The following is a 16,023-nucleotide window of genomic DNA, read 5'->3' on the forward strand; positions in this document are numbered from 1 at the left end:
TCCTGACTCTCCAACCACAAAATGTTTGAGTCCTATATGCAGTCTATCAAACAATAGGAAAATCACTCCTAATGGACTCCAGCAGCTCATGTGAAGAATTGCGTCATGGAGAGAATAAGGTCGACGTTTTGGTCTCCCAAGGCTGAAACCGTCCATGAGACCATCCTCAGGACAATGTGTCAAAGTGGATTAAATCACAATAATTGTTGCTCTACAACACAATAAATAACCCACATTAACAAAACGCTAAACAACACTATAATGCAGCAGAATACCAAACCACGCTGTACATGCAAATGAATCGCCCACTGACAAGGCACCCCCCCAAAAAACCTACATAAACCTCAGTGTAAAACATGCATTTTTCACATTATCATAACATACACACACACACACACACATATGCATATACACATACATAAAATAAAATAAAATCACCCACCAGTGCTCTTCAAACAACTGACAAAAGTTAAATACCTCCAACCAAAGTGAACCAACTAATACCGAGTAAGAATAGTAAGAAAAGAATAAAGCAACACAGCATATTAATACTTGCTTCAACATCAACTTCCCAGAACAGCACTGCTTAATCCTTTTCATCCGGCACATACAACCAAACAAAAAACATACCAAGTCAAGAGTAAAGTTCTAACATCCAATCTGCAGTAGTAGGACTCCCACAGGACCATGCTTACCGCTAGTAAGTTACTCACGTATAAAGAAAGAATGAGGTAGTGTACATGAAGACAAAATAAATGCCAATCCATTAATCGTATTCCCATAGACACACTCATCTTCAAGTCGCTAAGGAACATAAATGCATTAGACACAAATATTACTTACTTCACAACAGATATGTCAACTCCCACCAGGCAATCATAAAGCTCAGGCGTGCAAACAAATAGTCCCTTTTGAACAAACGCCTGGAGGGCATGGTCCCTTAGAAATCACCTGACCTATCCACACAACTGTGGGGGCCATCTTGGAACAGAATATCTTTCATCAAACCTATTAGATTCCTGATCAGTCCAAACATTTCATACACAAAATGGGCAACAATATGATGCATTCAAACATCAAAGTGAATCCAGATTTTATTAAACACAGGTATACATTCATAACTAAGTTGGTTGTGAAATAGTCCCTCTTAGCCCAATGCTTGGAGGCTCTTACCCCTTAAAAAAATCACATGATCAGTCCACAAAACTGTGGTGGCCATCTTGGAACTGAGTATCTTGCAACAGATCTTAATCAGGATAGACCATCTAACAAATTCCTATTCAGTCCAAAACATTCCATACAATAAATGGCCAACAATATGAAACACAAATCAAACCTGTGACAGCCAGAGGGCATCCAAACATCAAAGTAAATGTGGAGCCTATTACAAATAGCTGTGCATTCATACCTTTCTCAGTGATCAAATAGTCCAAGTCCTAATACTGAGACTTTTGTATGGGGCCTCATGAAGGATCACATACCCAGAGCACATAAATACTGAATCTCACTCAAAAAATCAAACTACCAATAAGTGAACTACCATTAAGTAAAGCCAGAGACATCACACTCAATCTACAGCCAAAAGGTTTCCAGCCAAGGAAGATGAATTGCAGCTCATACCTACAATCATATACCATCAATATGCCATTCAAATATTATAAAGTTGCCAACAACTGTCATTCCACCTGTTGATTTTATCCTTCCTTTACAGTGTTGGCCATCCAAATCCATCTATTTTTGCACATTGTAAGCAGGCGATCCACATCATGTCTGCACTTAGGGCATTTCACAACTTCTAACACAGACCATTTCATTACATTTGGTGAGTGAGACAGTTTCAAATAGTGTTCAACAAGGAAGCATTCTGTACTTTGCATCAAATGCGCGACTAATGTTGTGCAATATGTTTCCTTACATCCTCCGTAGTTTTTCCAATGTAAAATAATTTACATTGGCATTCAATACAGTACACCACATTTTTAGAACCACAATTAGAATGGTGTTTGATTGTCCAGTTAACATCATTCATCTTGCATATTTTCACTATTTCAGCTGTGCCACAGACATTGCAATTACCACATGCCGAAGGCCAATAACAGGCTCCAAATCCCATAATTGGTGCAGTGAAACTAGTCCAGGATCATTGTAGGCTTGGCCCAGTCGATCCCTTAAATTCTTGCCTCTTTTAAAGGCAAATTCGGGTCTGTCCTGATAAATCTGACCTGTACTCAACAAGTGCCAATTTTTGAGGATAATTCATTTGATCATATTAGACTTTGTATCTAAGATTGTTACACATGTGAGCTTAGACTCAACTTGTTTCTTCTTCACTTGTAATAGGGCCTCACGAAGGAGGAAGAATTGCAGCACATACCTACAATCATATACCATCAAGATACCAGTGAAACGTTATAAAGTTGCCAACAACTGCCATTTCACCTATTGATTTAGTCCTTCCTTCACAGTATTGGACATCCAAATCCATCTATTTTCGTGCATTGTAAGCAGGCGATCCACATCATGTCTGCGCTAAGGGCATTCCACAACTTCTAACACAAAACATTTCATTGCATTTTGTGAGAAAGTAGCCTCTTCCTAGAATGGTTATCCCCACTTTTGGCCTGTTTGTGAGTGTGTGCCAGTGTGTTTTTACTGTCTCACTGGCATCCTGCTAGGCAGGACCCCAGCCCTCATAGTTAAAACCCTATTTGTCAGTGTGTTTTGCCTGTCTCACTGGGATCATGCTAGCCAGGACCCCAGTGCTCATAGTTTGTGGCCTGTATGTGCGTTGTCAGTAGTGCTTAACTGTGTCACTGAAGTTCTGCTAACCAGAACTCCAGTGCTTATGCTCTCTCCACTTCCAAATTAGTCACTATAGTTTAGTGGCTTCATATTCCAATTCCAACTGGCACACTGGACTCCTCTTATAAGTCCCTAGTAAAAGGTATCTAGGTACCCAGGGTATTAAGGTTCCAGGAGATCCTTATGGGCTTCAGCATTTCTTTTGCCACCCATATGGAGCTCAGACAAACCCTTCTGCAGGACTGCCAGTGCAGCCTGCGTGAAATAGTGCACAAACTATTTGACAGCCATTTTCACTGCACATAAGTAATTTATAAGTCCCCTATATGTCTAACCTCCATTTACTGAAGGCTAGGTGCAAAGTTACTAAGTGTGAGAGCACCCTTGCACTAGCAACGGTGCCCCCACGTTGTCCAGGGCCAAATCCCCAGACTTCGTGAGTGTGGGGATACCATTACACGTGTACACTACATATAGGCCCTCATTATGACCCTGGCGGGTGGGGGAGAAGTGGCGGTAATACCGCCAACAGGCTGGCGGAAAAAAAAATGGAACTATGACCATGGCAGTTACACTTACACGCACACATACACTACAACACATACCGCACACATACAAAGAGACATGCACACAGACCGACCTGCACACATTTCCCATACACACAACACACCCCCCGCATGCATACATGCACTCACACACCTCCTCTACATACTCACACCCCCATGCACACACACAACACCTTCCCACCCCGTCCCCTAACAGACGATCAACTTATCTTGTCCATTGATCCTCCGGGAGGGGACGGGATCCATGGGAACTGCTCCGCCTGCCGGCTCCCCGTCACCAGAACACTGCCACGCCGAATCCTGGGTTGGAATTTGGTGGGCGGTGTTCTGATGATGGGGCAGTAGAGGTGGAGCTGCCTCCACTTCCCCGCCGACCACCAGTATGGCTGCTGGGGGCTCTCCATCTGAAAAAGGACGGAGGGCTGCCAGCACTCACGATTCGATGCGCAGAAAACCGCCTGCACTGGCGGTCTTCAGCACAGCGGTACCTCGGCGGTCTTGCAAAAAGATGGCCGAGGTTGAAATGAGGGCCATAGGTCAATACCTATATGTAGCATCACAATGGTAACTCCAAATCTTGGCGTGTAAGCTCTCTAAGATCATGGAATTGTCCCCCCATTCCAAATGTGGTATTGGGGGGCCAATCCCATGCATTCTGAGGGCTCCACCATGGACCCCCAGTACTGCCAAACCAGCTCTGTGAGGCTTGCAATGCACCTACAGCGGCTGCCACCTCACAGACAGGGTTTTGCCCTCCTGGGGTCTGAGCAGCTCAGTCCCAGGAAGGCAGAACAATGCATTTCCTTTGGGAGGTGGGTGTTACACCCTCTCCCTTTGGAAATAAGTGTTACAGGTTTGGGAGGGGTAGCCTCCCAGAGGCTCTGGAAATGCTTTGAAGGGCACAGATGGTGCTCTCCTTGCAAAAGCCAGTCTACACTGGTTCAGGGACTCCCAGTCCCTGCTCTGGCGTGAAACTGGACAAGGGAAAGGGGAGTGACCACTCCCCTGTCCATCTCCTCCCCTGTCCATCTCCACCCCCGGGTAGTGCCCAGAGCTCCTCCAGTGTGTCCTTGGCGTTAGCCTTTTTTTTTCCAAAGTGAGGGACACTCTGGGGATCTCTGATTGGCCAGTGCCAGCAGGTGACATCAGAGACCCCTCCTGATAGGTGCACACCTGGTTTGTAGCAAAACCCCTCTCACGGATATTTATGGTCTCTCCTGTGGGTTCCTCTTCAGATTCAGCTAGTAAGTTTCCTCCAGGAATCCTCTGCATCCTCTGCTTCCGCTTCTGACGGTTGGATCAACTGCAGACTGGTTCACGAACCACTGTAACTGAAACAAGGTATCCAGAAGGGCTAGTGTGACCCTGCAACTTCAGATCCAGCCAGCAATTGCAACAGTTTCCAAGGCGTGCACGCTCTGAGAACTCCCTGCCTTCACCTTGCACCAGAAGAACCAAAGGAATCTCCTGTGGAGTGACGGAGTCACTTCCCTGCTCCTGCAGGCACCTTCCAACAAGACCACAGGTTCTCTGGGACTCCTCTCCTGATGATGAGTGTGCTCCCTGGAACACATGTGATGGACCCCTTTGACCAAGACTGTCCTAAGGTCCAAGTGTCCAAATTGGCGGAGGTAAGAGCTTGCCTTACCGGTTTGCAACAGTACCCTTGTGCACCGTGTCATCTCTAGCTCCTTGGGCTTCTATGCACTTTTTCCAAGAATCCTTTGTGCACAGTGTAGCCTAGGTTCCCAGCACTCCATCCTGTGATGCACAACTCGCTGAGTTGTTCCCTGGCAGCGTGGGACCTTCTTTTGTTGTGCTGCACCAACTGCAATTTGTACCTTCTTTGTCTCCATGTCCTGGGACTCCTGTGGGTGCTGCCTGGTCATCTGTGGGCTCTCTCCAGTGTGGGGAGCCCCCTCTGCCTCCTCAGTCCACGTTGAGGCCCCCAGGTCCCTCCAGGCAGTGCCATCTTGATGCAAAACGCACCCTTGCTTGAAGCAAGGCTTGTTGGACAAATCCAGCACCACAAACAGCCTACATCCAACATCTCGACATGGGTCATCTCCTGCACCACGCAGGAACCTGCAGCCATCTTCTTTGGTGCTCTTCTGCAGACTTCTTCTAACTGGAGAATCCTCTTTTGCACCATCTTCTAGGTTGGCAGGGGCTCCTGTCCTTCCTGGAATCTTCTGAGACTTCTGGACTTGGTCTCCTCTCTTCACAGGTTATCAGGTCCAGGAATCCACCATTTGTTGCTTGCAGTCTTGCTTGGTTCTTGCAATAACTCTTTTCATGACTTGTAGTGTGTCCTGAGGAAACTTTCAGTACTTTACCCCTACTTTCCTGGGCTTTGGGGTGGGGTATTTTACTCACCTTTGGTGTTTTCTTACACTCCCAGCACCTCTCTATACACTACACTTGCATAGGGGGGAATTTGTGAGTCGCATTCCACTTTCTTAGTATATGGTTGCTGTTGCCCCTAGGCCTAATGCATTCTATTGTATTTTATACTATTTGCACTATTTTATGGCTATTTACTCACCTGATTTTGGTCTCTAGTGTATATATTGTGTATAATACTTACCTCCAGAAGGAGTATTGCCTCTAAGATATTTTTGGCCTTGTGTCCCTAACATAAAGTACCTTTATTTTTGGTAACACTGAGTATTGTCTTTGATTGTGTATAATTACTGTGTAACTATAGTGGTATTGCAGGAGCTTTGCATGTCTCCTAGTTCAGATTAAGCTGCTCTGCTACAGCTACCTCTAGACAGCCTAAGCTGCTAGAACACTGACTACATTTCACTAATAAGGGATAACTCGACCTGGTATAAGGTGTAAGTACCTAGGGTACCCATTAAAAACTAGGCAAGCATCCTACACATTTGGGGCGTGAGAAATTTTCAAATAGTGTTCAACAAGGGGAGCACTCTGTACTTTGCATCTTGGCAAATTTATCTATTTGGTATATGATTGTAGATATGTGCTGCAATTCTTCTTCTTTCTTGGTTGGATACCTTTTGGCTATAGGTTGAGTGTGGTTACTCTGGCTTTATTTACTGGTAGTTCACTTATTGGTAGTTTGCTTTTTGCGTGAGATTCAGTATTTATGTGCTCCGGGTATGTGCTCCTTCATGGGGCCTGTACACAGGTCTCAGTATCAGGACTTGCAGTATTTGATCACTGAGGTAGGTATGACTGCATAGCTATTTGTAATAGGATCCACATTTACTTTGATGTTTGGGTGCCCTCTGGCTGTTACAGGTTTGATTTGTGTTTCATATTGTTGGACATTTATTGTATGGAATGTTTTGAACCAAATAGAAATTTGTTAAATGGTCTATCCTGATTAAGATCTGTTGAAAGATACTCAGTTCCAAGATGGCCACTACAGTTGTGCGAACTGATCATGTGATTTTTAAGGGGTAAGGTCTTACAAGCATTGGGTTAAGAGGGGCTATTTGACCACCAAGGAATTTATGACTGTATACCTGTGTTTAATAAGATCCAGATTCACTTTGATGTTTGAATGCATCATATTGTTGCCCATTTTTGTATGACTCAACAAATGTGACCACATAACCCTGAATTCCTAGGGTAAGATATTACTTGCTCTTTAATATACATTCGACAAAGGTGTATGACCGAGCGTTCTTTGACCTATAAATGCGCACATGCTCGTTTGTAAATGTAATTTGTTTGAAGTGTGTGCTGACAGCATTGTGTCTCTGAGACTCCTGAGTGCTCGGAATTTGACTTCTTCCCTGCACCCACTTTAAGTTGTGCACCTGTGTGCTTTGGGCTAGTTCAATTATGTGCCCAGTGTCTAATCAGTCCTTGATCTGTTTGTAGACACAGAGAGTGTGCAGGGGACCTGTGTGCTAATGTTGTAAATACCTGCAGGTTGGTCAGACATGAGTTGGCCTTTAACAGATGACCCTTTCGTGTTCCTTATTCCGGTACATCCTTGCATGAACCTCTCACCTTGCTCGTGTCAGTGTGGGGGTTTAGCTTAAACTGGATTTTGAGTGTGAACAGCTGTGTGGCTTCTACTGGTGCTTGGTGTTGTGCAATGTTTTCACATTTCATATTCATGGTTGTGCGCTTTTTTTTTAACATTTCCTACAAAAAATTAAAAAAAAGACTTTCATTGCTTGCCGCTGTTTGTTGATCACATGCACAAATAGCCATTACAGCAAGATGGTGCCCATCCATGAATAAGGCTCAGGGAGAGCTGAAACGAGTTAGGTTTGTATTGTCTGTGTTGAAAATAAATACACTTTTTTCACTGGCACCGTGTTCCTGTGGCATTCTTCTTCTAGAGGTGTGAGATTTTGCCTATGTGTGCCAATTTCCCAGATCTGCGTCTTTGTACCGCCTCATCAGGACTCAGATTAGTGGTTACCACACACACACATTATTTAAAACCACCTTAAATGTATTAAATAACCAATGTGTTACTTTTAAATAAAAAAAACAACTTTAAATACATTGCAGTAAAGTCAATAATCATTTAAATAAAAACAACAATTTTGCCTACTATTGGTTGATTTTCTTGTCAACTATATTTTTGACAATTGTTTTTATATTCTACATTATAAGTAGAGGATCACAATATTTTTGCTAAGTTCATTTTTGACACAATATTTTTGTCTCTCGTTTTTAATGTTCACAATATTATGTCAGTGATCCTGGTAAGTGACCTCAACATATTATTTGAGTTCTAATGATATCACTGTGCTAGCCCATTATTCCACTGTCTCTCCTTAGAAGTCTCCTATTTGCTGTTGATGAGTTTGGGGGAGGACAAGAAGCAGAAACTACAGGAAGTGAACAGTGTTGCAATAGTCCAGTTGACATTGTTTCTACCACTGTTTTCATAACCCCTGATACTGGTGTTGCAAGGGCAGTACCAGGGGTACCAAAAGGTAAGCTAAGGGTAGCAGCTGATAACCTTAGCTACACCAAATTGAAGTGCATTGTGTGATTACCAAGTAGCTCAGTAGTAATGGCACTGGAAAGGACAGCCCTAACTGTGATACTCTTGACACCGAACACAATTTTCTTTGTGAAAGAACTCTTTTCGCTTGCACCCTGTGCTACCCCATAACCAATCTTGGTTTCTTAACTCAGTTTAATAACTTGGAACCAACACTCTAGCTAAATGGTTTGTGTGTCATTCATTTGTGTATACGTTCACACTAAAATTCCTGGTTAAATACAAATATACCACATCTGAGTGAGCCGAGTGATATATGCTCAAATAAATAGATTATATTTATCCTTTGTGGTTTCATACTGGTAAAAGCAGAAGTATCATAGATCCTGCTAGTCAATGGCTTGAAAGTGTTTACCCAAACACTTTATACATTTTTTTGTCTCCTCCTTTCGTTCCTTTTTGTAAAGTAAAAATCAATATGGATATGATGTGAAAAAACATAACCGTGAGAAAAACTCAAACCCACATGGGGTTAAAATTAAAAATTGCTAAAGGTCTTAAATCCAAATGATAGGCAAATTAATTAGCTATAATGAAATTGGATTGTTCTAAGAATACAAAATCGCACAAAGAGGCAAACAAATGTAATTCAAGTCAAAATATTATGTAACAATCCTTACTCTCTATTTTCTAGGTTATCCCCATTTGCAGCATGTACATAAACCAAGGAAAATACATAAAAGATAGCCATAATTTGTGACCACACTTGTCATTTGACTGAATACTAATCACCTTTTGATTTATACATAAACCCCTGAGAGACCCAGAAGCTTCCCTCATCTTTTTGCACGTGGAGTACTTTTATTTATCTATTACTTCTATCTGTTTTGCTACTCATCGTGGCTTTGAAACGTGGCTCCTGATTCTTGTTCATTTATATTAGATTAGATTATTCTTAGTGTATTTGATAGAGACCAGTGCTTAATTTGTAAATAAAAAGGTGCCGGTGCCCAACGCCCACCTCTTAAAAATGCAGCTGCTGCAATTCAATGCGTGAACACGGAATACTGAGGCGGTGTAATCCTGAAGCCATCTCAGGCCTCTTCAATCCATTTACAGCCACTCCCTGCCCCCCCCAGCTCACTCTAGCAGCTTTCTCCTTTCTCCCCTTGAGGCGCTTTTTTGTTTTTCTCTTCCTCCGTCTTTCCTATGTGTGTCTTTTGCTCACAGCAAATGCTTGAGTCAGAAGAATAAGCCCCAGCCCTCAAAAATAAGTGCTGACGCTTAGCACCAGAAACATCAAGCACAAATTAAGCACTGATAGGGACATTCTTTTGTCAGCGAGTAGGCTTCTCAGCACAAATAACCTTTTTTCTACTGTCAACTGGTCATAAAGCATTGTGTGTGATTTATTTTAGAAAGATACATGTGTTACTTAACTGTCTAAATACAAAAGTAGCCATCTGAAAACAGTTACGGGACGTTTTCAACATCATTGTCGTCTTCGATGAAGCTGAACCTTTAGGGTGTAATTGCTTTTGTAACTGTCGATCAGAAAGTCCATATCCGGTAAATGCAGATTTCTGGTGGTGTTGTGGACCAATCGATAATACTCCTTTGTCTCTATTTTTGCACTGGTTGGGACTAGTGTTCAATGATGTAAATCCAGTTTATCTACTCTCCAGCAGCCTCTGTAACTTATCAAGGCTGAGGACACATACTTTACATCTAAGCCTTTCAAGGAGGCTGGTTGCATCCTGCTGCACTGTCTGTAGCTTCATGAAATCACTAGGTAATCTTAGACATCAACTTCTAGGGCATGGATACTCAAAGTACGGCCCTGGGTCCGCATGCGGCCCCCTTGTACTTTACATGCGGCCTCCTGGGCAACAGGAGTACAGGGTTGCTGTTCACTCGATTGTAAATAGAGAGACAATTGTTTATTTCAAGGTTAACTGGTTTTATGGAAAGGAAGTAACCAGGGAGTGCTGAGTTTCACTTTAGAAACAAGTTCATTTTTAAAGACATCTTGCAGCAAAAGTGTAAAAATATAACAGTCACTTCAAAATTCGAAAAGTGTATTAATTTAATATGCAGTCCATTTCACCTAAGTATAATTTATTTTATCAGTACAATGAGAAGTATTCATTTAATGTGATAGTTTTCATACAAGAATTTAGAAACAAATTTTCACCTCTACCCTAACAAATACGCCAATAGTGAATTAAACAAGCGGGTCAGATGTTATGTGCACTTTTTGAGTCATCTGTGTTACTATTATATATGACAGCATTATAGTTTATTAAATCAAACACAGGAGCAGATTTGTACGATGCAGACCCTGAACCTAATATTAAGCAATTGCCTAGGATCACACAATTTGAAACAGTGGGGAAGCCAAGATTAATCCCAGGTTTTCTAGTTCCATATTGCTCAATTCAGCCACTAGATGTATATCATTTGCTTCGCCCACCAATACTTAACCGTCAGTCCCCCCAACCCTCTCGCCCGACCACCATTCCGCTGGCATTGATGCGGCCCTCGGGCCCATCACAGACCAAACTTCTTGGCCCCTGGGAAAAAGTTTGAGAGTACCCATGCCCTAGGGTAACCTCGGCATGAGTTGGCCAAAATTGTCAGTGTAATACCACATAAATGATAATAGAGGTATGGAAAGCTCTAATTTAGTGTGAGTTGCTGCAGCCAGAACCTGCAATAGCTCTCAATCCAGTGCTAGGCTGAGATTTTTGACAGTTGGACCTGTCATTTATAAGGTGCCTATTGTTGCTGGTCATACTTCCGGCTTCTACATGACCATCACGTTCAAAGGTCACGTTCCTGTGACATTCCAAAAGCTATTTCCTCCGTTTTTTCAGGGATTGAGGTGTGAACAATTTGCGTTCATACATGTCTCTATGTGCTGAAGACAAGAGACAAATAAAATGAGGGCTTATGGTGCCAGTAAAACCCACAGTGTGGATCTTCTCATTGGTTGTGTGTAATCAACATACTTCTATACCGCAATCCCAAAGATATGGGCCATCTTTCATAGTGGTTACATATAAGTGTTACACAGAAGGAGTGACACAGCTGATCTCTGAGGCACTCCAATGGTAACCTCCCGAAGTGAGGGCACAGGCACCACATACACTATATGCTAGGGGAATGACACAATCCAAGTAAGAGAATCTTTGTAAGAGGATGCAGTGGAGCATCGAAGTTGACATCAGGTCGAGGTGGTCTTCTGGTATAGATGGATTCCCAAACCATCTTCAGATTTTCTTCAATTGCTGGTACTTGGCCTAAAGCGGGGCTGCTTCCTTTGCAAGCTACTGGTTTTGCTTAACTAATGTTTGTTATTTAATTCTATACAGGCCTGCAATTGCAATGCATATACTTTAATATACCTTTGCGGATAAATTCATGATGGGCTCCATGATATGTGCCTGCCCTTTCTTTAATGCATAATCTCTAGGGAGGATATTGAGGTAAGGTACATGTGAACAATAAAACACTGCAAAGAATTATTTATTTATCATAAATATAGCAAAATATGGCTTAGGATACTTCACCTGTTCTTAGTACAAAAATCACCTCTAATAACGCCTCTGGGACTCAAGTTTATGTCATATTTACTAAACCTGTCATGAAGAATCTGTTCATAGGTTTATGCGTCTTCCAATTAATAGAGTTGATTATTTCAACTATGAGCGGAGAGGGATTTCGCGCTTATTCATGTAAAAGGTTCGGTTAGTTTTACGTTTATGCTTCAAAGAATGAATTCAACACTTTAATACGATTAAATTCCTGACGTAGTAAACTGTTTATACCACCAGAATGTTGACGTTTCCTTGGGACTCTCTTCAAATGTGAATACGGACTGCATGATTGCTGTTAAATGCCTTCAAAGTACATAACATTTGTCATTAATTTTGAGGTTTCATCACAAGCTTTCTTTCTTTTAACTTTGTGTCAGCCTTTCATGGGCTCATTTAGACACGGGATCCACGCAAGCGCAAATACGATTTTAATAATTTTGGCACACACAGGGAAAGTAAACAAATGATTGGAATTGTATAAAATGGTGTAAATAAAGTGACTCGTCTGGGAGGCATATTGTCATGCTTCTCTAACTCAATGAATAAATGACAAAAATCATAATGACAAATAAGAAAGATCTACAGGCTTTGACTGTATGGAGTTGACATTTCTATAACATATTGCTGCCAATGGTGTGCTTTTGTTGCACTGTGCTTCTTATCACAATTAGATGCAAGCTGGAGTTATCATGTAAGGTTGCCTTGTCTGATTCGGTGATTACTGGGCTGGTATTTCAGGAAGTCTTATTTGATATTATGTGAGCGTTTACATTCTCAATTAACTTGTCTGATTTTCTGCAAGCCATAGCATTACTTGAGGGGAACCATGATCATTTGATGGAAGCTAGAGCATGTGTGCGTGTTGGAAGAGTGAATGGTTGCAGCACATTTTATGTGAACGACATAAAGTCCTGAGAGATGGTCTGAATTTGCCATTGAAATATGGAGGTGAACGTATGTGGCTTGCTTAGAGACAAGCTAATATTTATGGCTGTATAAGTGACGCAATGCAGCGTTGGATTTGTCCAAGCTGGCGCAAGTGGTTGTTTTGTCCAATTTGGTGAGTCACAGCTTGTATGCTGCTTGGTGCGTCTATTGAGCTGCAACCTGGAAATATTGTGCATGATGTAATAGTCGTTGTGTCTTTCAGGATGGTATTTCTTGGACTTACCTTTTGGGTATTGGCATAATGTTCTAGCACAGGTATGCAAGGTCATAGTTTTCAAATTAATGTATTTATTTGTAGTTTTATATAGTACAGATAGATCCCTGCGAGAATCAGGTAACTTCTCAAAATGACAAGGGAACCTTACAGTGAAGTCTATGAGGAGATAAACTCCCCAGGATAGCAGGGATGTTTGAGAAATAAATCGAAACAACCAGAAAATGATTGATCCAATGCATGATGCTCCAAAAGAGGAATACCAAAGTTCCAGGAAGAACAGATTAAATATCAGTTTTCGTGTTACAGTAGACTTAAAATGAAATAATTGTTAATACATATCTTTTAACTATGGAGCAGAACAGCAATCTTGGACTGTTGCATGTAACATTTAAAACATTACTTTCCTGAAATCTATTGTCATTTTAATGCAAACTATTAATTAACATAAAGTTTACATAGGACGGAATTACTTGATTAAACATATAGTTTAAAGACTATACCACCACACTTTAATTCACTATTCTACAATGAATGCACATTAATATAGGCTTTTAGTGCATTTCTTTACACCAAATGTTTTAGTACTTCAGTTAACAAACTGCATAGATTGTCACACATAGATGATCAATGTGACGTCAGGGGTACCACTAACACTTCTGCTACATTAGTGTTATAGTGAGCATCTAAGGCCTATGGTTGTAATATCTGGGCATTTGAAGAAGAATCTGTCCAATTAAGGCAACATGTGTGTGCTTGAAAATTATAAGCTAATGTTTGGGGGCTTTAGCATTTTCTAAAAATGAAAATTGGTATTTTAAAGACAAACATTCTGTTTTTTCAGAAAAGGTTTTTCTTCTGCAAGACTGAGTTTGTTTGCCCAAAATGAAAGTGGGAGAGAAATACGTGTATTTTTTCGAAACTGACATGCTGATGAAGACAAAAGGTTGCAATCCCAAAACACATTTAAAGTTGATAATTGAATGATAATTAATTCTGAGTTAGTGAGGCAATGCTGTGGTTAGGTCATGTGTGTCAGAGGCACTGTGATGATTTGAATGCTACTTCATTACTAAGTGGAGGCATTCAGTGATGGAGGTGTTGAGGTTGTGTGCTGCGGTGTTAGCGTCGTCGGTGGAGGGCGGGGTGATTTGGCAAGGGTCATGGTGACCAATCCTTTAGCCATAAAAGATAGCCCAGAGACAAGGTGGAAATGTTGGATAGATCTTTCAAGTGATGAGATTTGTTCAGTTATGAGACAATCACACACCTCATCCTCCATTAGCGAGAGGTTTATCAGGTTCACACCAAAGGAGCAAGATTGATTCTCATATTCTTTGCCAATGTAGTGGTGAGAATGTCAGGGAAATGATTTGAAGGGTTAGGTTAGCAATGAGAGTTGATCAATTCAGTCTAAGAAATCTCATAAAAAGTCATACAGCTGCAGGGACATTTTCTACTAGATGTAGGCCATTAATGATTCTTTGATGGCATTCAAGGGTATGCTTGATGGTGTTACTCAACTATTGAAGCACAGGAAACATTCCTTGTATTTGCTATTAGTGCCATGAAAATGAGGGAAGGATGACAATTAGTAAGCTGTTTAATAATGTAAAAAAGGTTTTTGGTTGATCTTTAGCTAGGCATGTGGGGGTCTTTATATAAGTGGTCTTGCTTGGCTTTGTGTCCTTTCTTTAAATACATTTATGTATTCTTTTTTTGTAGTTTAAACTGATCATATTTCGTATCCAACAAGTTATGACATGAGAGCAAGTGGCTATACACTGGGATATTAATGGTCAATGCACATGTGTAAGAAATTGGAGTACTAATTGTGGGGTTAGGAACCCACCCAAACACTGATAATCACAATCCTTGTCAGGGTGAACCAGTAAAGTTATTAAATAAACCTGTGCTTAACCCCTCGTAGTTTAGCACAAAGCAATCAGGCTTAATTTAAAGGCAATGTGTAAAGTAGATATCCATACACGCAAAAAACACAAAAAACTAATCTCAAACTTATTTAGAAAAACAGAGTAAATTTAAATCAAGAAAATGACTCCAAAATGACAAAATGTAGAGCCGGTTATGAATTTTCCAAGTTTGAATTAAACATAGAACCAAAAAGCAGAAAGCCCCAACTGCAGCTATCTAGTCATGCTAGACTGGGCCAAAGTCAAAAGCTAAGCCCAACCCCAATGGAGCAGTGGTCGTATTTAAGGACCAGGTTCATCCCACGGAAAGTTTACCTTAAGACTTAGAAAATGTAATGGAGGAAAACATTTTTTGAGTCATCAGTTGGGCAATCTGAAAACTGAGTCCCAAACTGGGCTTATCGGCAATGGGTTGCTGATGAGCGGGGTCCTGGTGCAATTGTTGATGATGGCAGGAAAGCTCTGAGTGGGCAAAGTCTGAATTCATGCCCTAGAAGGCCTTGATCTTAATCAGATGCTGCTCATTTTCGGTCATGATGAACTCATCTACGTTCGGATTTACCAGCTTTTTCTGGAAGGCAAATCTTCTTCTAACAAAATGAGGGGTGATATGGGAGTAAAGGTGTTCACTTATATATTGAACACTATTTTTCACTTTCTTATTAGTCGCTGTGCTCAAAGGGAGGGTGTCCACAATACACCCTATACAAACCTGCAGGTTTCAACCAGATTCCATGTATTAAACATTTGCAAAAAGTCCAAAAAACAAATGTTTTTTTAATCAAACATCAAATGTCAATTAATATTCCAAGCTCCAATCCTTATCTAAATTCTTCACCCTTTACCTTGCCAACATGTGTTTTGCCTATTGGGCATCTTGTTCTTCAAAAGGGCTAGAAATAAAAACATAAACTATATTTAACAAACCGATTACATGTCGCCTGAAATGCAAACAAAACACCATATGTCAAGCAAATAAGTGGACACACCAAAAAACCCACAAACAATGTGAAGTTAC

This window comes from Pleurodeles waltl, chromosome 4_1, assembly GCF_031143425.1.
Source record: "Pleurodeles waltl isolate 20211129_DDA chromosome 4_1, aPleWal1.hap1.20221129, whole genome shotgun sequence".
Lineage (NCBI taxonomy): Eukaryota > Metazoa > Chordata > Amphibia > Caudata > Salamandridae > Pleurodeles > Pleurodeles waltl.